We start from the raw sequence: 21,383 nt of genomic DNA, 5'->3' as shown, positions 1-21,383 counted from the left end.
TGGCTAGGATAGTTTTGCTCTTTTATATTGTGAAATGCTTGAGAAATTGCTGGGAGCAAAAACAATCCTTGCACATTTTTTGATGTTAAGTGGTCCTAACCATAAATATGTGCTAACTTTCCCCAAACACTTCTTTTCCAGTTCGATGTTTCCTCCACAATGAGTGGTTTGCCTATGACTCATCTTCCTTTTAGCCTGCACCTCTGGCTTTTGCTTCATCCAGATCAGCTCTGTCAGGAGAATGACTCAGAACTCAGGTTCCTCATATGGTCAGGTGGGGTTCCTCCTCCACATCATCTCAGCTGATCTCAGCTGACCTTGAACAAAATCTCCACAGGAAGCAGGGAAAGTCGTCTACAGTGGCTATAGTAATGAGACCCGTGAACGCTGACCTGCCAGGTCTGCTTGCTTCAATTTTTTGTTTATTTTCATATTGGGTATCGAACTCGGGACCTTGAGCTTGCAAGGCAGGCAGTGGAACCACTGAGCTAAATCCCCTGCCCGGCTTGCTTCATTTTTAAGCAGAAGAAGAACATAGGATATTCTCTGGGCAAAGCAACTAGGACTTTAGATGTTTTATTCTCCTTAATCACAAAAATTGTATAGGTTTCTGTAACAATACATAGAGGGATAGGTCCCTTCTCTAAAACAAAATACTCCTGTGCACAGAAAGAAAATATATTTCCAGTTTTGAGGATTTACATTAAGAACTTAAGAGTCTAAAGATTTGACACATTTGTTGTGAAGCTCAAAAATTATTGATTGCAATTTAAATTGCTAGATTACCAATTAAGTCAGTTGGCCTATTTAAAGGTTTTTTTTTAATTTTTTAATCAAGGGAAACACAAAGTGTGCTACTCTGTAGGCATAGTTGCTGTTGATTATTCATAGCTGTTGCAACATGAGGCAGATCAGTATCAGTATAGTCACTGGTTTTCGTACAAAGAAAAACAGGAAAGAAGTACGTTCTACAGTTAAGCCCATGGTCCATGGAAGGAGAGCTCTGTGAATGCTATGCTGGAGGCAGCAGCACATGGGTCATCTGCAGTCATACTTGCCCTTCAAAGAAGGTATTAGAATCTGTGTTATGTAGACGAAGGATATGGTATTGTATTAGTCAGCTTTCTGTCACTATATCAAGATACCTGAGATAATTAACTTACAGAGAGAAAAGTTTAATTTGGGCTTGCAGTATTAGAGGTTCTACTTCATAATGAGACAGACTTATTTTTCCTAGGCCTCTGATGGGGTGTCACATGGCTATGAAATAGACCACGTGGCAGAACAAACTGTGCATCTCCTGCTTAAGAGGCAAAAGAGGAAGAGGGTGGTGCCAGGTTCCCACAGTCCCCTTCAAGAGTGCTCCCTCAGTGACTGACAGACCTCCCACTAGATCCTGCCTCTTAAAGGTTCTGTCACATCCCCATAGCACCGCCCCCCAGACCAAGCCTTTGACACATACAGGTGTTTGGAGGTCAGTGAAACTATTGTAAGGATAAAAGAGATTAAACCTCAAAGCAAAAGGCAATCGTGTGATTAAACACAAGTGTACCCAAGGCTCTTCTGTCAAACCACTGTCAGGCCTTGCACACTGATTTCCTTATGAGGAGGTTGTAAGTACAAAGGGAAAATTGTCCCTGGGAAGGTAGGCAGTGGAGAAGATAGAATGAGAAGTCTATGAAGAAATATGTGCCGCAGAAACTGTAAAAGTTTTTAATTAGTAAGAGAAGGGAAGAAATCAAAAAGTCACAAAATGAAGAAAGGAGACTATAAAACACACAGTTTGGAGAGAGGAAGACAGATATAATGATTGTAATCCCACCGTGGGAAAAACTAGAATTTGAAGGCCTCATTTTCTTCTCGACCTAAAATGTGTCTGCTACCATTTGAGGTGTGGCTGCAAAAGTATTCATGAGTTCTGAGAAATTCAGAGAGGCATGATGCTCATAAGACTGTATGATCAGCAAGCACTGGGATATCCTGTGCATGTTGGTCTTTTTCATAGCATACAACAAAAGTATGCTAAATAATCAGTTCTCTTTTTTTTTTTCATAAATCTGTGTTTGAACACTAGTCATGGTGTGTCACCTGGATTGATTTGGAAGCCATTAGGGATTAGGAAAGCACATTTTGGATGTGTCTGGGTGTACTGTGAAGGGTACTGTTTGTGGTCCCTGAACGCTTGCTCTCTCATGCTGCTCTCACCGTTTCCCAGCATCAGGAATTAAGCATCTTTACTCTGCCACACCCTTGCCCCATCACTTTTCTGCCCCAAAGCCATGAGACCATGGACTGAATGTCCTGAAACCATGAATTAATCTAATCCTCTCCTCTAAATTATGGGTGTTGGGTGTTTTTTCCCAGTGATGGGAAATTGAGTAATACACCATGCTTAAAGATGCAGCAGAAAACCTGAAAATATTCCTATCTGTATTTCTTTATGTTTGGAAAATCCCACATGTTCAGCAAGAGAGTTGATGCCGTGTCTTTGTGCCTAGTCTTTGGGTAGTTGTTTTATGCTTACTTGCTGAGCTTTGTATGTCGCTGGTCCATCATTGTCCTTAAAGTACTTATCTCTTTCCTTTATAAGAGTCCCATGGGTCCAACTTTCTATTGGACACATTTAAAACCAAGCCAGATGTCATCTTTGGTCAAAGGCAGGTGGTCTTCTCAATGACAGTGCGGAGAACCTTCCTCTAGGAGGAGGCCTTGCTGAGTGACTTGTTTTTCACCCGGCTGCTCATTTTGCTATCAAATTCTGTGAATCTTTCCTCCAAGCACAACTACCACTTTCTTTCTAAGCAATTCTATTAACAGCTTAGCGCTATGCCAGTCACCTACTTCTAGTCTCTGTTCTTAAGCAAGTGTATTTTGTAAGTCGTAAATTTTTATTGTTACTTCCTTTCCCCAAAATCTTCTTTCACCAGTTACCTATTGATAAATTTAAATTCCAAAACCACTTCTCCTTTGAGTTCTTCATGCTTATTTAAAGTCAGTGTTCATTCTCCTGTTCTCTGCACACCTGGTTCACCAGAGTATATCAACTGCATCTTGCCTACAATCCCTTGTAAATTCTTTCCACTTCCCAGGAGTTCCACTGAAGCCCATTTCAAACATTACACTTTTCAGGGCAAGGGATTTAGCTCAGTGGTTCCGCTGCCTGCCTTGCAAGTGCAAGGACCTGAGTTTGATACCCCGTGCCAAAAAAAAAAGGTACGCTTTTCTTTTAAAAATGTAAACACAGTCCAAGAATTTTTACTATTCATTTACTTAGTTCACACAATAAATTCCTTCACATTTTAACATACACCATGTAAATTAGTTTCCATCACTGTAATGAAATAACTAACCTGAGCTACTTCTAAAGTAAAAAGTGGTTTATTTAATGCACAATTTTGGAAATTCGCAGGTATGGTACCTCATCCTAGTGAGGGCAACAGATGGTGGCACATAATGGTGGAAGTAGATTTAGGACATTAGTCACATATGAAATCAGAGAAGAGAGAAAATAGGCAGGGTCCCACAATCACCTTTGAGAGTACACCCCAATGACTTAAGAACCTCTCATAAGGCCCCAGCTCTTATATACTTGTAGCACCGACCAGTAGCACCGTGCTGGTTACCAAGAATTTGCATATCAGTCTTTGCAAGACATTGAACATCCAAACCATAATACCATATGCATTTATAAGTAGTCTTGAAATTAATCTTTGTTTTTTAAAGCATTCTTATGCTGTATCTCAAATTATGAATTCATTTCAAGATTTTCCTTTAAATCAAACACCATAAGCTCTCATGTGTCAGAGAGAACTAACAAACGAGCAGTGCCTTTATCACACATTCTGTGTAGTGTCCTGCAGAGGCAGGGTTTGGGATTGCAGTCCTAAAGATGTCAGATGCTTGTATAGCACAGCACTCTCCTGTGAACTGATTGGCTTTCTGAAGAGAAATACAGCAGAATTCAAGGGAGCCCTTCTTGAAACTAAAAATCTTATTCAGCCACACAGAATGGGAAGCTAAGGTTGGCTCTTAAATATTTATAGGAAGACTCATATCTTAATGGATATGTAGAAAACATAGGAGGAAAGTCACAGCCTATTTTCTGGAAATAACAGAGCCCCTGACAGCCAGGAGCACTCTAGGCAGAAACTCAGACAACTCCATTCTTTGCTGAAGACCCACTGAGTTCTCTCCTGTACATACTTCTTGTCCCTAAATCTCCTTTTATTCAGAATTCAGATTGTGTGTACTCAGAGAGCCTAATGACTGAATAATGGTCTTGTATCAGCTTTTTAATCAGGGAGTACAGAAAAGGCACTTCTAATCTGATGTATGTTACACTGGATTTCTTCCGCCTAACAGATGACAGGCACTTTGAGGGTAGGAGTTAGGTTTAACTCTGAATCTTTAGAATCCCACACAGAATCTATCACAATAAAGATAAGTTAAAATGCTTGAGGAATTTTTCATAGGAATGATGAATATGAAAGGAAATAACTATATATCTCTCATCTGCCTTTTTGGTCACTGTCCTCCTCAGGCTGTGATATAGTATCTTTATTTTTTTTAAATTTTTTGTTTCTCATTGAGTTTATTGGTACATTTTAGGTATACAGTACAGTTACATTCTTCATTGGGATCTTATACCTTTACATGACAGGTCTTGGATCTCATTTTTCCCCATAAGACTGCTCTCCCTTCATCCCTTCCTCCCTTCCCTATTTACAAATACTTTATTTCCATTTCTTCATTTTCTCATATTTTTTTCCTTTCCCTTATTTCCTTTCCCCTACCCTTCCCACTTCCCCTACACCTTGAGCCCTTTTCTTCCTATTTCACATTGTCATTTATACCATTAGGATCTTATGTACAATTACATTTTTTCACACCAGAGAAACTATTTGGTATTTACACGTGTGACTTATTATTTCACTTAAAAGTATACCCTCAATATGCATCCATTTTCCTATGAGTGACTCTAATTTCTCATTCTTTATGGCTGAGTAGTATTCTATTTTATAGAAAAACCACATTTTTTTTAACCAGTCTCCAACTGATGGGCAAATGGGCTGTTTCCAAGTTTTAGCTATTGCAAACTGTGCCTCTATAAACATGGGTATGCATATATCACTGTGGTACGATTCTTTAGATATGTCCCAGCATCGTGGGGGTCTGACAGGCCAGCCACTTGATTTCACTGAAGAGGGAGATCTGGTCCACTGCCTGAGGAAGGATGAAAATAAAATAAGAAACAAAAATGGGGAAAAACCAAATTAAAAGTTGAATTGTTTGTAGTTGAGCATCCATTGAGCATTATGGTATAGATATAAAAGCTATTGTTAATAATAGTGAATCAGACACAAGAACTTTGCTAAATTGAGTAGATTGTAGCCATTGTTGGTACAAGAGGAAAAAAATTGGCCAATATGTGAGATGGTTGATGAGTCCATTTCTTTCAATATAGTGGTCATTTATTACCTATGTGTCTTCTCTGACATCATGTGGTATACTTTAAATGTGCACAACAAAATTTGTTGAAAATTAATACAAAATGAATTGTAGAACTTGCACTCGCTTAATATTTAGTCAAAGTAAAAAGTAATCAAGGGATAATTAGTAAAAGGCTCTTTGAAGGGCTGAGAATGTAGCTCGGTGTCTACAGTGTGCAGTGCTTTGGATTCCATGCAAGCACTGGGAAAAGGGGGAAAAAAAGCTCTTTGAGTACAGTCTTCTCAACTGGATTTAAAATATGGTTTTGTTTACAGAAGTCAATTCATGAACAATTGTGTTTTACCTCCAATTGGTTGTTCCCTAAAGATTCTAAATTCTCAACAGTCAGTAATATTCTGTTATGTATGATTGGCCTCATGTTCAGTAATTGCCTTCACACTGCAATTTTGGGCAGGTACCACCACCTCCACAGACCACAGGTCAGTGCTAATGAAGAATACTGATTACTGGCCAGTGTCCCTGTTGTCCACGCCCCACCTAGGCTTCCAGCTCTGTATGTTAATCCATTCCTCATTCTATTAAAAGCTATGACTCCAGTGCCAAGTGCACCTGGGGCTAAATGGATGTTAAGAACCTGGCAGCAGAGAGCAAGAACAGAAGGAAAAGGCCTGGCTTAATGTTCTTTTGCTCTCCTACTTTTATTTATAGTTCAGCATTTCATACTGTATTTTTTTATTAGTACATGTCTGTACGTAATGTGATTAGCTTTTTATTATGAGCAGTTGGTACAAGTACATAACAGGTCTTTTTTTATCCTCACCCCTCCTAACCCTTCCTGCACCTTTCAACTTTTGGTTCCCTTATACTTTATTTTTCAGAAAAAAAAATATCCTTTTATTTGAGGGGAGTGCTTCTGTCTCTTCATTAATCAGTGAGAGAATCTTAGAAAGCTTATATGTTTATAGATTTAAGACTGCTACCATTGGCTGATGAACCAAAAAGATACTATATGTGTTAAACTCAGGCCTAAAAAGGTTTTTAGGGAGAAAAAGTGTAATTCTCCTGCAATATACCTGGCATATTTATTTGAAAAGCATTAAGGCACTGTCCATTTCTCTCCTTCCACAAGTCTGTCTCTTGCTCTGTACTTGCACAGGCCGTGTCCTTGTTGTGTAACTTGCTGCATCGTGTGTGCCATGGTTTATGCCTTCTGCACTGCTCTGGTACTAGACACCTGCACACAGCTCATTGTCCACTCCACCATACCCATCATCTGTGCACAGGGTTCATTTTCATAGGTGAATCTTTAGCCCTTCCAAGGCAGTCAGAAGAGGGTCAGGCTCAAGTTAACTGCCACGTTTGGAGTCTTTGTGAACAACTCTTTCTTATTTTTAGCAGCCTTTGGTTACTAAGCATTTGATTAAAGAGATGGTAGCACAATAAGGAAAAATTACATGAATATGTTACTTTAAAACTTCCATTATGAAGAGGAAATTAAGAGATCAGTGAAGACATTTTTTGCCATATCTGCAGCATTTTTAGGGTTTTTCATTGTACCTTCATGATGATGCTTGGTGTTGTATGTTTGTATTGTCTGATGAATTTAAATGCAACAGCTGTGTTTCAGAGCATTTTGCAATTATTAGACATTGCATCTAGTTAGTATCTTTTTTAAAGGCTATTGAAACCAAGATTTGAAGTGCTATCTGAAGGGTCCTCATACCTCAAATTAATAAATCATCTATTTATTGGCACTTGCCGTCCTCCATGAGTAGGACCACTGTGCTTCTTAGGCTTCCACAGAGATGGCTGCTTTAGTTGTAAACTGATGCAGTATTACTGAGAAGTACGATATACAAACTGCCATCCTCAGTTTCCAGTTCCCTCACTTATTAGTGCTGATGGTGATTTCCTAAGTACATTTCAGGTCCATATTTTTTTTTCTTTTTATTGAGTTTATTGGTACAATCTAGGTATACAATACAGTTACATACATCATTGGGATTCTGTACCTTTACATAATAGGTCTTGATTCTCAGTAATGGTGTATTTCCCAGTAATGACTTATAGGAATTTGCACAAGTAGAAGATTGTGGAGGGTGTGTTTTGCTGAGCACTCATCACATATTTCCCAGAGACTGGTCATGATCAAGAGCCCCTTATGTGTATCACTGTCTTTAATTTTCATAACAAGCACATAGCAGGTAATCATGAGGCAAAACATGAGACTGAAGCTCATCTTGTCTGATTGCAGATTTGTCCCTCTTAACTACCTTTGTCAAACACTGTTTGGTGTGATGGTTTCAGATGCCAGGTGCGTCACAGACTTTGAAGGTAAACAATTTCTTCCTATATGGATATAGTATTCTTTAGGCAGATGAGATTTACTGAAGGTTTCTCTGAGGAAAAGAACTTGCTACTGATGCCAGGTGCAAAGATTCAGAAGTGTTCTCCAAAGGCCCATGTGTTTAAGACTTGGTTGCCAACTTTTGGCTCTATTCAAAGGTGATGGAGCCTTTAGGAAGTGTTATCTAGTGGAAGGATGTTAGGTCACAGAAGGGCACCCACCCCTTCTTCTTTATCTCTGCTTCCCAGCCACTGTGAGATGAACAGAGCTCCTCAACCAAATGGTCCCAAATTAATGTACTGTGTCTCCACAGGCCCAAAGCAATGCAGCCAAGTGACCAGGGACTGAAACCTCTGAAACTGAATCAAAGTCATCTTTCCTTCTTTAAGTTATTCATCTGAGGTATTTTTCCCACAGGACAGAAAGATTCCTAACACTAACCAAAGCTCTGCTTCAGTTGTGTTTATCACCTTGGCCCTGAAGAGAGCAGTGCTCTGTATACCCTCATCCTCATCTGGGACCTATGGATGGGTCACCTAGCTGTCTGGTGTGCCCATCACTGGGCTTCACTCCCAGCTGTCTAAATGAGGCTGTAGGTCCAGCAGCAGCTATAGCAATGTGCTTTTTTCATAGGATTATATATTTTACAAAGCACTTTCTTTTCAACGGCCTCAATGAATGGGGAGAAATGTTAGCTCAATATATGAGACCACAGAAACCTAAGACAAAAGTGACTGTCTTGCACAGGTCATACCTGGGAAAGCCAAACTTTTCACAGCTCCAAAATTAGATGTGCCACTGGGACCAGTGCCTTGCCATCAGATCATCAGTAGAATGAATGAAATTGATCGTCAGTGATTTTCAGATTGTGGCCTAGAATATTAGGGATGTCGTGACTGACAGAGATTGAGATTTGGAGCACTCCTATAGTCAACCCCACTCTACATTTATTCTACATAATGATCTTTCGCATCATCTTTACTTTGGAGAAACCTGTACTGTTAAAAAAATACCTTCAAGATTACTGAGCATCAATTTTTTTATTACATTCTAAGCTCTAGCCTTGGCTTGTGCTAATTTTAAAAAATCAAAGAAATTAATTTTTTAAATGGCTGAGTTGTCAATGTGAAAATATTATGTGCTTACAAAATTAATTTGAACCTTTCCAAAAATAAAACTGTTCAGTGAAGCCAACAGAAATAAACTTTGCTAATACCTAGCTCAGTCCTCAGTACTTCCTTTAAGCCCTAAACTGCCTAGAAACCGGGCCAATAAATATAAAATGGAAATGAATACGGAAATAAATTTTGTTGTGATATATATTTTAAGCAATGCATGTGTCAATATTCCTATTCTAATATGCTAGGATTATAAATATTTTACATTTTACTTAATACTCAAATATATATATATTAAGTGACTATGTAAAACAAAGACTCTTCCCTCTTCCATGGTCACTCCCTACTGTCTTCATTATTTTACTTACAGAATGAATTCCCAGTCCAAATGATGTTTAAAGTCATATGTCTAGTTTAGAACTCCTGCAATAAAATCACATTTCTAGACAGGATTTTTATATCCTTCATTGTTGAATTCTGACTTTTGATATATATTAAGTGACTATGTAAAACAAAGACTCTTCCCTCTTCCATGGTCACTCCCTACTGTCTTCATTATTTTACTTACAGAATGAATTCCCAGTCCAAATGATGTTTAAAGTCATATGTCTAGTTTAGAACTCCTGCAATAAAATCACATTTCTAGACAGGATTTTTATATCCTTCATTGTTGAATTCTGACTTTTGAATTTCTCATTTTTTCTATACTACATTGTCTGTGGTCTCTCCATTCCTAGAAGAAATGTAAGTAGAAGATGTGCTTATGTTTACTTTTATGGGGTGCTATGAATATGAACACTCAGTTTAATAAACCAAGCTAGATTTATCTTATTCCTCAAAACTTACAAAGTTCTATGATTCTCATTTGATGGTGTGCACTAGAATTTATGCAGAAGTCTCAAGGAAACTGAACACCACCTCAGAACTATGCCTTCACTCTTGGTTTGGTGGCATCCATAGAGTGAGAGGCACAGGATAGAGGGGAAAACCATCAAGACCAGAGTTTGTTTGTTTGTTTGTTTGTTGTTTGTTTGTTTTTGCTTTTCATCCTAGCTTTTTGATCCAGAGCGCACAAGGTGAATCCAGTGCACGTAACTTGCTGCCTTATAAATCTGACTCCTTGTAAATCTGTGGCATTTTCACTTGTTACAGTAGTTTTATATTTGCATGGACATAAATACTGCCTTTGACAGGGCAAGAAACTAGTGCCATGAATATTCCTTTAGCAGTGGTAAAAACTCTGCAGTAAAGTTTTGAAGTTTTAGGATGACCGTCAAATGGTCCAACAAAGGACAGGAGAAGCTAAAATAACCTTCACAGGTGAATGGTTTTATTTCACATCAAGAATGGGGTCTTATACTTCCTATCACATGTGCCTTTTTCACTGATTCAGCCACATGAAGTTAGTGTATAAAGATCATAAAATATTTTGTCACTTGAAGATCATCTGTAGCTAAGCTATAATTTTTAAGGTTCTGAGAAAACTGGGAGCTTTCTATCAACCTTGTCATTTGCAGTGAGGACCTAGTGGTAGATATTTAATAGTTTTACTAACTGCTGCCTCCCCAAGCTGTAGTGCTTAAAAACATGGTATTTTCAGTTCAGAATAATGTTTTGTGGCTTTAATCTGTGAGTTCCTGGTTTTTGCTTCCTACGAAAAGATAGAATCTTAGCTCAAAGACATTACTTTTCCCTATCCACATGACTTTTCTCTCCCTCATTGTTCTTTTTCCTTTTAGCAGCTATCATTTTACTATAGGGTTATTCAATTTGATGTCTTAAATGGATTTATAACAAAAGTAAGGGTCAAAATTATATGGCAGTTTGAAAAGACACTCAAGGAAGAACTGTAAGCATTTTAAATGTAATGATATGTTACACAAATTTTGAGAAAGATATAATATGGACATCTTGGTGATGTTATACTTCTCAGTCAGTTATTCACTGTTAAAGTTCATATAGCTCAATTATTTTTAGATCACAAGATGTCATTTTGGAAGAAGTCATTTCAGGGGTGAGAGCATAGCTCAGCAGTAGACTGCTTGCCTAGCTTGCACGAGGCCCTGGGTTCAGCCTTCAGCCCTTGAGAAAGAAGGAAAGAAGTGGGAGGAGAACTGGGGCAGAGGGAAGCATTTCATAGAAATAAAACGCCATCACAGCTGATTTTTACTTTAAAATATAATTTTGCCGTCATGCATAATGTAGAAAATGTTATGCTTTATATATGACCAAATATGGTTTTTGTTTTTCTCGTACATTAGCAAGATGCTGTAGCAGAACTCCAGTTAACTGGTTTTATTCCATATAAACCCTACAGTATCTAAACACTCTTAAAGGAGTTCTTTTGATCATATGGATGATTTCATTTCATCATTTATAAAGAATGACTTGAGATTTTCCCACAAGGCCTAGTAGAGGACACTAACTTTTCATAGTAACAATGCTAATAATATTGACAACAATATTTATGAGAGTTAGTATTTTGGATGGTTGCTATACACTTCACACCTTTAAGAATTTGCCTAGTTCTTACACAATCCTCACAACGTGTCTTCTGTACAGATACAGAAGCTGCACCTCCCACCCCGTCCCTGTGAGTCTTCCTTCTGCGCAGCGTAGGCAGTGCCCTGTGGGCGTGGCTATCCTTTCACCCCTTCAGTAGTCTTTTTACTAATCTTGAACTTCATTTACCAAAATAGTCTCTGTAGTAGCTAAACATTAATGATTTACCCAAAAGTGTTGAACACCGTAAGACAAGGACATTTTCGGGCTTGTCTCTCCAATAGGAATTCTACTTTAAGCAACATAAAATAAAAAGAAAAAACATTTTCTTTAGAGAAACATGCCCAATACAGACTCCCCCATTCTTGAGTCTGTGTGCTCTCAACTTCAGATACACAGCGTCCCCTGCATTTGGTTCCAGCTGGAGGTGGCTGCCCCCTCCCCTCAGCACCAGGGTGCCTCCATCACCTGGGGGTTTATCACAACTCACTCATCCCCTGCTGTTCAAGGAGCCTCTGCTTGAGGGCACCTTTTCATTGCAGCTCATCTATAGGAAGGGAGTCACAGATGTCCAGCATTTGGCTCCAGCTCTTCTTGATTTCAAGATTCAACATCAGAATGTGATCAGTTTGGCTATAATTCACAGTAGGAAATAAAGTGAAATCTGTGCATGACGTTGGCACCAAGAAAGAAAACATTCCCCATTTCCCAACTAAAGAACAGGAAAAAAATGTAAGCTTGGGTCACTTTTAAACATTAATGTCAGATGTCTCACTCAGCATTTAAAAAAAATTAAAATCCTACAAAAAATCATCACAATGCTGACCCTGAAAACTCAAAATGTGGATCTCTCTTCTCCACCTGTGTGTTCTCTGGTTTCTTGGGAATGTATGAAATGATCTCTGTGGGACAAAGCAGGCTGTTACCATAGAAACAGCTTACTAGTTTCTAAACATTTCGGGCTAGTTCTAAAATATTAACTCCGACTAGTTTTAAAGAAATAAAAGTAAGTCTAGGATTAATATTTAGCTTTTTAGTAGTTGTAATCATTGAAAAAACATCAAATTACAAGTACACAGATCTGAATAATATGGCATTTAATAATAACAATACATAAACAGAATTAGCACTGGTAGGATCCTCACATTCTGCTGTTGCTAATTGAGGCTTACTTTTCCATATTCCACTTTCAAGCTCATCATTAGATTCATCTGGATGAATGTACTTTTATTTAATCACACTTTGGTGTTCATATATTATTTTTGTCTTTAAATTCAACATCCTTTTTTAGACTCATCCTGTGTATATCATGCCTGTTACCCTTGCATAGAAAGGCTGCATAACTATTCACTTTTCCCCATTGACAGTAGATTTTGTATGTAGTATAATCTGATCCAGCTAATTTCTTTATTGAAAATTAGAAAGAACATCAAAAGGGCTGTATAAAAATATTCAAGATTACATAGTAATAAATTTTGGGATACTTAAATATTCAAAAGAAATTTTTAAAAATATGCTTAGTACAGTTTTCAAAATTAAATACTGTATTAACCTATTATAAAATTTGAAAATACCTTTGAAACTAAGCAAAGCTGTTTGCTTATTTAATCTCCTAGGCTCTTGCTAAATATATACATAATTCTTATTGTCTCCACTGGGCAGATTTGTGCTCTTATATGCAACATTAATTTGTGGATATTTATTTTAATATACACATTAGGATTAATTTTTTGATGGTACTGTACTACATTTGATCAGGATGGATTAAAGTCATCGGTTGATAAGCCATAATTCTAAATGCTACATAGAGAGCATCTCTTGACTTTCCATTGTACCTCTTGGTACACGTTTTTCTGAAACCATAGGTCTGTGCTCATGGCCATGAAGCAGTAGAAACTACCTTAGCTGGAGTCCCCAGACACAGACTTCATCTTTTGCCAATGTAAGACACTAAAGTAGTAATTGGAGCATTGGCAGACTTGCATTTATGTGATTTAAAAGATGCTGAGGCCCAACATCTAAAACTTGAGAGGAAATCTTTGATATGAATGCTCCTTCTGGTTTCTTTCCAAACTACTACTCTTCGTTTTCCTTTCATTCAATAATGCTAATTTCTTTACTGATACTGTTGAAAAAAAATATGTGATTAAACATATATTCAACTGTATTGTTGTAATTTTCATAGATCTTACCTATTACATATTTCATGGTAATTCTTAATGCATTCTTTCCGTTATATAACACAGAATTACATATGGTATGGTGGGCTTTATGAAAGTGCTCTATTATTTTAAAATTTTAATACAGTAAAATTTGTTTTATGTTCTGTGTTCAATGATTTATAGGTAGAGTTGGTGTTTGAAACAAAATACAAATCAAGCCCAGATTATGTAGGTACATTTAATAAATGAATTCTTGAATATTTATTCCTTGGCAAACTCCACAAAGCAATCTGATTATTCTTGTACTTGGAAGGTCCATTTATTTCTAATCATACTGTCTTAACCTCATTCAAAGATTAAATTAATTGTTTTCAAACAGATGCCAGCAATTGTTATTCCCAAATGACAGTGAAATCTCTAAACATCTTCTAACCTACTCATTAAGTGGTAATTTTATTTTAATCCAAAAATAGCCTTTTGTTTTTTTATTAAAGAAGATGACCATAATGTATACTTAATAAAAATAAACCAAAATATTTATTAATTGCAACTATATTGATTTCTAATCTAGATAAGCTAAGTTCTTCCAGAGCCTATTTTCCACGTTTCAAGAATGAACTTCTTGATGGTACTCTACTATATTGTAATTTAATCACAGCAGATTGAACTACCAGCAAACAAGTCAGCCATATTTCTAAAGAACACATAGCATCTGAGGGCTCACTGTTCTTTGTGCCTCTTGGTACACATTTCCAGAGATCTGTGCCTGCAGCCTTAAGGCAGTAGTAACTGTCTTACTTGGAGTCCCAGGTTATAGACTTCATTTATTCCCCAGAAGAGACACTAAAGCAGTAACTGCATATTACTGCGTTATTGACCAACTTGCATTTCTGCTATTTAAAAGTTGCTCAGGGCCTGGCAGGATAGCTCAGTGGTAGAGTACTTGCCTAGTAAGCTTGGGGCCCTGGGTTTATTTCCCCAGAACCTAACAAAATAAAAAAGAATAAAATAAAAGGTTCTCAAGCCCTATATCTGAAACATAAGGAAAGGAAATTTTTAATGTGAATGCTATTTTTAGTTATTTTCTAGATTACCACATTTTACTTTTCATTCCACTCAACAATACTTTTTTACCAGTGCTTTTCAAGAATGTGTTTACATGAAAGCAGAATGAAGATGTTAAGAAATCAAAATTGCAACTAAATGTACCCCTGCTTCAGTGCGTTGCAGGGTGAGTCATCTTGCCTCAGCTACAGAAAGAGAAGCTCTGATTGACAGAACGGGGAAATGATGTACTATAATTCTGTTTGGGAACAAAAAGTTGAGAAAGTATTAACCCATAGCATACTAGTTTCTTATTATGAAATTTGATTTTAGTGCTAGAGGATTTACTGTTATTTATATAATTTGATCTTCATGTCTGACTTTTGCTTCATATTATATGAAAACTATGTTCTTGAATATAGTGAACCACTCTAAGCCCAAATGATGATGATTCCTAACTGAGTTATGCTGAGATCCAGAATGTCCCTGTAAAATTTTATTATGTTGAAGAATTGGTTGCAGTTGGACTTTGGGTTGCGATTGGATCATGAATTAATCTGCTGATGAGATCATAATTTGTCATTATTGGGAAGTGGTGGACACTGCAAGTGAGGCCTAGTTGAAGGGAGTAAATCATGAGCTTTTGACCTCAGGGTCTAAATCCAGTTCCTACCCACTTCCTCTATCTTTTTCCCTCTCTGCTTCCTGGCTGTCATGAAATGAGCAGCTTTTCTCCATTGCTGTCTTCCTGGGTGATGTTTCAGCCTCACCATGGACCTGAAAGCATTGGGGCCAAACGACCATGGACTGAAACCATGAGGCCAAATAAATCTTTCTTACTTAGAGTTGTTTCTCTCAAGTATTTTGTCACAATGACACAAAGCTCCCCAGAACACTATGGAAAGGAATTGACTTGGGGAAGTACTGTGTACTATCACGCTGATTGCATTTGTTGATTTCCAGCAAGGTTGTAATAGTGTATCTCATATGTAACAGCTGAGTTTGGTAGAGTCCTGTCTGCCTCCATTGTCCCTTCTTCAGGCCCCTTTACTCAGTGCAGCCTCTGTATTCCTTCTCATTTTGCATGTTTTCCGTGGGAGCATCTCCACTTCTGAGGTTTCACCTCTTCCTATTTCCCAGGGGCTATGCATGTCCACTTCCACACAGCCTACTATCTTGACATCTCCTGTGTCATGGCTATGCCATAAGCCAAATGGAGTCATTCAGATTAGGAACTTTGAAACCATAGGAGAGGTCCAAGAAACTTAACACAATCAGACTGTGCTTTGGGCAAGTCTGTCGTCTTTATCTGTGTAATATTATGAAGCACATTACTTCTATAAAAAGTCCTACTGAATCAAACAATTTTGCAAACAGAGCAAAATTCATTTTTATTTAAGGGAACATTCATTTCTTAAAATCAATTGAGCTTTTTAAGGAGATACAGAGGTGTCTGCCCTTGCCTTAATGAATATGATATACAAAGGTGGCACATATTTCTATAACCAAACACCCATGTACTTTCCCAGACACATCAACCTTGATAATAAACTCCTAGATAATAAACCTTAACCCCTTCTAGGAGATGTAAAAATAGAAAAATAAGCCATAGAAGTTTTACATTTCCAGAATTCCATAGAATGTATCTGAGCATGAATAAGAATTCAAGCAAATTTCTTGTCCTTCTAAATATGGCTGTGGAAGCACCACTTTTAGACAAATGAGGCAGTGGATATAATGTAGTAAGTTTCATATAACATTCTGGCCCAATTTTAATTTTAACAGGATGGTCAAAGTATTTTCCATGTTTTTTTCACTTTTTTTTTGTTTTTCTTAAATTCAGATGCTTCTTTTGACTCTGAATACTTGTACAAAATTTGGGAATTTAGTTTATTTTGTCTTAGCATAAATCAAAAATAGTCTGTTGTAGCTTATCAAGTTAGAACAGTGTGCTGTGGATCTGAATTCCAACTAATCACTACTCTTTGTTACATGAGTCCAATCTGCATGAATTTCAGTGACCATACTTTATTTCAACAGAATCAGTTCCCCAAAACCACAGTTCAAATTTCAGTTACCATAGTATGATAACTGTGATTGCACAAAGTATAAGCTTCGTAGTTGACTTTTCATTCCATAGAGTAAGTAAACAACAGATACTTAATCATGATCAATAGCCAGTCACTTCACTCCCTTCCAAGTCTGTCAGTCATGGGCCATGGTCATTTATAATTCAGTTTACACAGAGAGGAAGAGATGTAGTTGTTTTGCTTAATTGTCTTACAGTGATAAATCATGTGTAGCATTATAAAACTGGATACTTACAATAGGAAACTGCCCAACAAAACTGGAAATACCCCAGAGTAATGAAAAATGATAACACTGAAAGTGAAATTTGAATCAAGCATATATAGAAGAAAGAGCTGACTGTGAGGGTATAGATTCTGCCACTTTTCTAGCTCTTGTTTCTTAGTGGCACAATGTGCAAACAGAACTTGAAGAAAATGGATGTGTCAGCATAAAGAATGTAATTGTGACAAAAAGGATGTGATGCCATCAACAAACTTCACATTAAAGAAATTTGCAAAGATAGATATTCATGACATTGAAAATAGAAAAAGTTTAAATGGAAGCTGATGAAGAATTTGAGAGGACAAATTGACCAAAGCATAAAAACATGCTCACCCCATGTTGTATGCTATGTGATGGAATGGCAAGGCACCATTGCAAAAAGTAAAAAAAAAAAAAAGAAACCTTTTTAGTATATTTGTCAACTGTAGTACTTTAAGTTATTGTTCATTCTGAAAATAAGACTTTTGAAGTTTTGACAAAAGATTCTTAAATATCACAAAACTATTATAATTTCAGCCATTAGGTATATATTGCATGGTTTTATGTGGTTATTTTTATCTTTAATGTTACAAAGCAGAAACTATCTGTGATTTAAAAAATTATGCCATTTGGATTTTATATTATTGAAAAAATTAATTCACACATACTCTTTAATCAGTATTTTTAAGTTATTACCTATAAGTACAATAATTCATTCTGGGTCCTTCCTTGGATACCCAAATCCTCAGTTGCTCAATTCCTTCAAATAAAATTGCATAGAATTCTGAGCATGGTAATCCTACTATTATGGAGGCTAAGACAGTGATCATAAGTTTGAGGCCAGCCTGAGCAATTTAAGATCTTATCTCAAAAATTTAAAATGCCTAAGGATGTAGCTCAGTAATGGCCCATCTGGGTCCCTGGATTCAATCCCCAGCACCACATAAATAAGTAAATTAATTAAAAGTCATAGTATTTTCATATATGCTCCTTTATGCTTTATATTATCTTTAGATAACGCATAATGCCTGATGCTGTATAAATAATTGTTTAGTTGTTTGGAGAATGATGACCAGAAGACAGTGTGCTTGTTCAGTACAGGCACAATCCCCTAACACACACTCCACGGTTGGTTTTATCTGTGAGTGTAGAGCCTTCCAGTCGTATACAGACAGTTGTAGCCATTGGTGCCTTGTTTACAGGACTTTCTTCACCTAATACTTGTTACTTTTACTTTTCAAAAATGAACTATCCAGAGGCTCATATTTCTGTGGTTATTTTTAGTGAAATATTTTTTCAACCTAACAAAAAAAAGATTTTTTTCTTTTTTGGTTTTAAAAAAGTTCCGCTAGTATGCTCCATAGGCAAATAACCAAATTGCTAAAACAAGTTTTAATGGCAGTCCTTATCCCTTGGGAGATGAAGAACAGTCTCCTTTGCTAGTTTAAGTCACAAGATTTGGGATTCATAATGTATTTTGTAATATAAGTGCAGAATGTTTTGATTTTTAAAAAGTCTAAAATAATTAAAACATGTTTTGTATTATTCAACCTTATAATATATACCTATAATCTAAAACCTCAAAATTGTTTGTTTTTGAAAGATGTTAGTATAATGAATAATAGAAGAGACTCTGGATTATTTTTAATGCATCAGAACCTTTCCTATGGTCTGTGTAAGAGAAAGTAACCTTGATTACAGCCTTGGGAGACTCTCGCCAGCGTCCCCAGCATGCCCACAGCAGATACCACATTGTTATGCTGTGTTCCAAGGGGCCTCATACCAAAAACATGCTTGGTTACGTACAGTAATGAAAAGCCTTGTTTGGGGAATGTTTGTGCTTTTAAAGATTGGTTTAATCATGTACAGGGAAATGCCGCTGACTTAAACACAACTCAGAGTAAATCTTAAAGTGGGAACTTGGATTTTTGGCACTGCCTCTGCCAGCTTTTTATAACTGTGACATTGTAAGCCTGCAGAACATAAAGAATTCAGATGATTTTATTGTTTTACAGCTCAGTTCTCTTTGCATGCATGAGTTTGTATATGGTTTTTCATGTAATACAGTTCATCATATGCATCAACTTCATGAGTACCACCACCAAAAAAACAAAAACCCTGTAACAGTGGGATCTGAGTCTAAGGGATGATTACTGTGAGGAATGATTGAGCAATAAGAAAATGCAAGTGAAAGTAAAGAAGAATCAGAAATGCTAACTTTGAAGGTCCTTTGCTAGTTCCCAAGCCTGGCTTGTTTGTATTTTCATCTGTTATAATAGTTTCAAAAATAGGAAAAAGGGAGGAGATATAAGAGCTGAATCAGCACTGGTGAGACCTTCAGATGGTTGTAGGTGCACAGAAGGGCAGCTGATGTCATTTCCCAGCAGGCTTTAACCTCAGACCTGACCTAAATGAACGCATGGTGGCTGTCATTTGGCTTGAATCCTGTATGGGGCTTGCTGTCATGTTCAGAATAGTGAATGTCATAGAACAGTTGTTGCTGCTGCCCAGAGTCATACAGCAGCTCCCTTGGGCCTCTAGGCCTGGTGTTCACTACTGCAGTGCACTAGATGTTTAGGCTCAAGCCTCTCAACCAAAAGCATGACCCTCATGAAGATCTAGAAACATAGCCTGTTCCTCCACGGGCTTCCAGGCATTGGCTTCTGCTCTTCCCTCCTCATCAGCAGCAGTAACTCCCTGACCTCCCTAAACTGCCATTTTGTGGTCTCAACTTCTCTTAGACCAGTGATGGTGAACCTATGGCACACATGCCACAGCAGTATATTTTATATCACTGAAAACTCTGAAAAGTTAGGCCTTTCCATCTTCCCAGAGTGCCTGTCCCTTCTGCCACTTCACTATTTAGTGAGCTACAGTTAAAATGTTGATGAATTTTTCCCCCCTCTTCCCAGGAACTTTATTACTCTTTCACCTGGGTTTTGGAAGTGAGTTATTCTTAAATTGTGGTGCCTGCCATGCGCAAAGCCCTTGACATGCAGGAATTCAGTCCACTCAACAACCCTGTTCAACTGTTACAGACCTTCATTTGAATAACCTCTCTTGGGACATGGCTGGTAGTAAATAGTGAATTTTGGATTGTAACACTTTATCTCATTTATCTTTTCTAGCACCTCACATATTGCATTGTTACCTGCCTCACCAGATTATGAACATCTCTGTGTCTTATCTATTTACCCCTTCCATCTTACCCCAGACACCCAGCCCCAGGATTGAACCACAGCTCTCGGGCAGGCAGGAGGAACAAATGAGTGAGTGAGTGAGTGGAAATTTGGATCAGTTACCAAGTAGCTACAAAGGAATGTAGGAAGGAAAAAAACCTGAAATCTGCTGGGCTTGATTGTGGTACACACATGTAATCCCAGCACGTAGGAGGCTGGAGGCAGGAGGATTGCAGTAAGCTCAAGGCCATTCTGGGGTACATAGTTCAAGGCCAGCCTAAACTACATAGCTAGACCCTGTCTCAAAAACACAAATCAAGCAAAAAGACTGAAATTCCATTTGACGTAACATTTTCAGGAATAATTTTGTGCTACACAAACGTGGCCATAGTCTCTGTGGAAAGAACTCTTAAGGACACTAGGACTTAATTTATTTATTTGTTTTAAAGAAAGGCACAGTATCTGTTTTTAGTAGTGGCATTGAGATCTGACTGTTTCATTTTCTCCAACGTTAATCAGTTACACTGGTTTCTCGCTAAAAGGAGACCTTGTGGCCTGTGTGGCAGCTCATACTACGCCAGCTATGTAACCACTACCACAGTTAAAGGAAGACAGACAGAAATGACGTCAGGAGTCCTGGACAGTGACAATACTTCCAGGACAACAGTGGGGACCCAGAAGGCCAGCAGGCATTGCCGTGCCATCACCGCCTCTGCATCATTAACCTGCCTTTCTGTATAGCATTGTGGGAAGATGTTGAGCCGGGAGGAGCAATTTACTGTGACTTGCTTTGGGATGGGGCCACATGGAACATTCAGAACATCATGCCCTCTGTTTCCTGTGATGGTTCTTCTCACCCATCACAACCTACAGATCATCACAGGGGACAGAATCCCTCAAAAATTGAGAGATGGGCTACCACAAAGACCAGAAACCTCCATCCAAAGAAATAACCTGTGTTTCAGAGCTAGTCTTCTGTGAATATCCTTTTAGAAAAATATTTGGGCTGCTCAGAATTATTTATTTAAGAAACCCTCTAAGGTAGATGATTCTATTAGATTAGACTAACTTGCCCCAAACAGAAAGTACCGCTAAATGCTGTTTTAAAAAAAAAGGAGAAAGAACTCTGTTTATACAGAGAAGAATTCGTTTATGGCATTATTATGTATTTTAAATTGTACAGAGGAAAAGGGAAGAAACTGGTTAAAATTTAAATTTTTTTCTAATTTATGTTCAGAAGGCATATATT

The 21,383-nt window shown here is 37.5% G+C and overlaps 1 protein-coding gene across 5 annotated transcripts in view; it reads left to right on the top strand.

Annotated features, from left to right (window-relative positions):
• Nucleotides 1-21,383, top strand: part of Fam110b (family with sequence similarity 110 member B) — a 149,613-nt gene that overhangs the window by 85,707 nt on the left and 42,523 nt on the right. Inside the window, exons 1-2 of one of the 5 annotated variants that reach the window (XM_033760723.1) lie at nucleotides 7,771-7,785; nucleotides 9,654-9,660. The exons of 3 other annotated variants lie outside the window; for them this stretch is intronic. The gene's annotated coding sequence lies outside the window, so the exon portion shown is untranslated. Of the gene's footprint in view, nucleotides 1-7,705; nucleotides 7,786-9,653; nucleotides 9,661-21,383 lie in introns of those variants that run through there. One more of the 5 variants, XM_010640698.3, reaches the window with a different exon arrangement.

Source organism: Fukomys damarensis, unplaced genomic scaffold (assembly GCF_012274545.1).
Source record: "Fukomys damarensis isolate Sample0158 unplaced genomic scaffold, DMR_v1.0_HiC HiC_scaffold_5, whole genome shotgun sequence".
NCBI lineage: Eukaryota > Metazoa > Chordata > Mammalia > Rodentia > Bathyergidae > Fukomys > Fukomys damarensis.
Note: the sequence above shows the minus strand (reverse complement) of the source record. Positions and strands in the feature narration are given on the sequence as shown.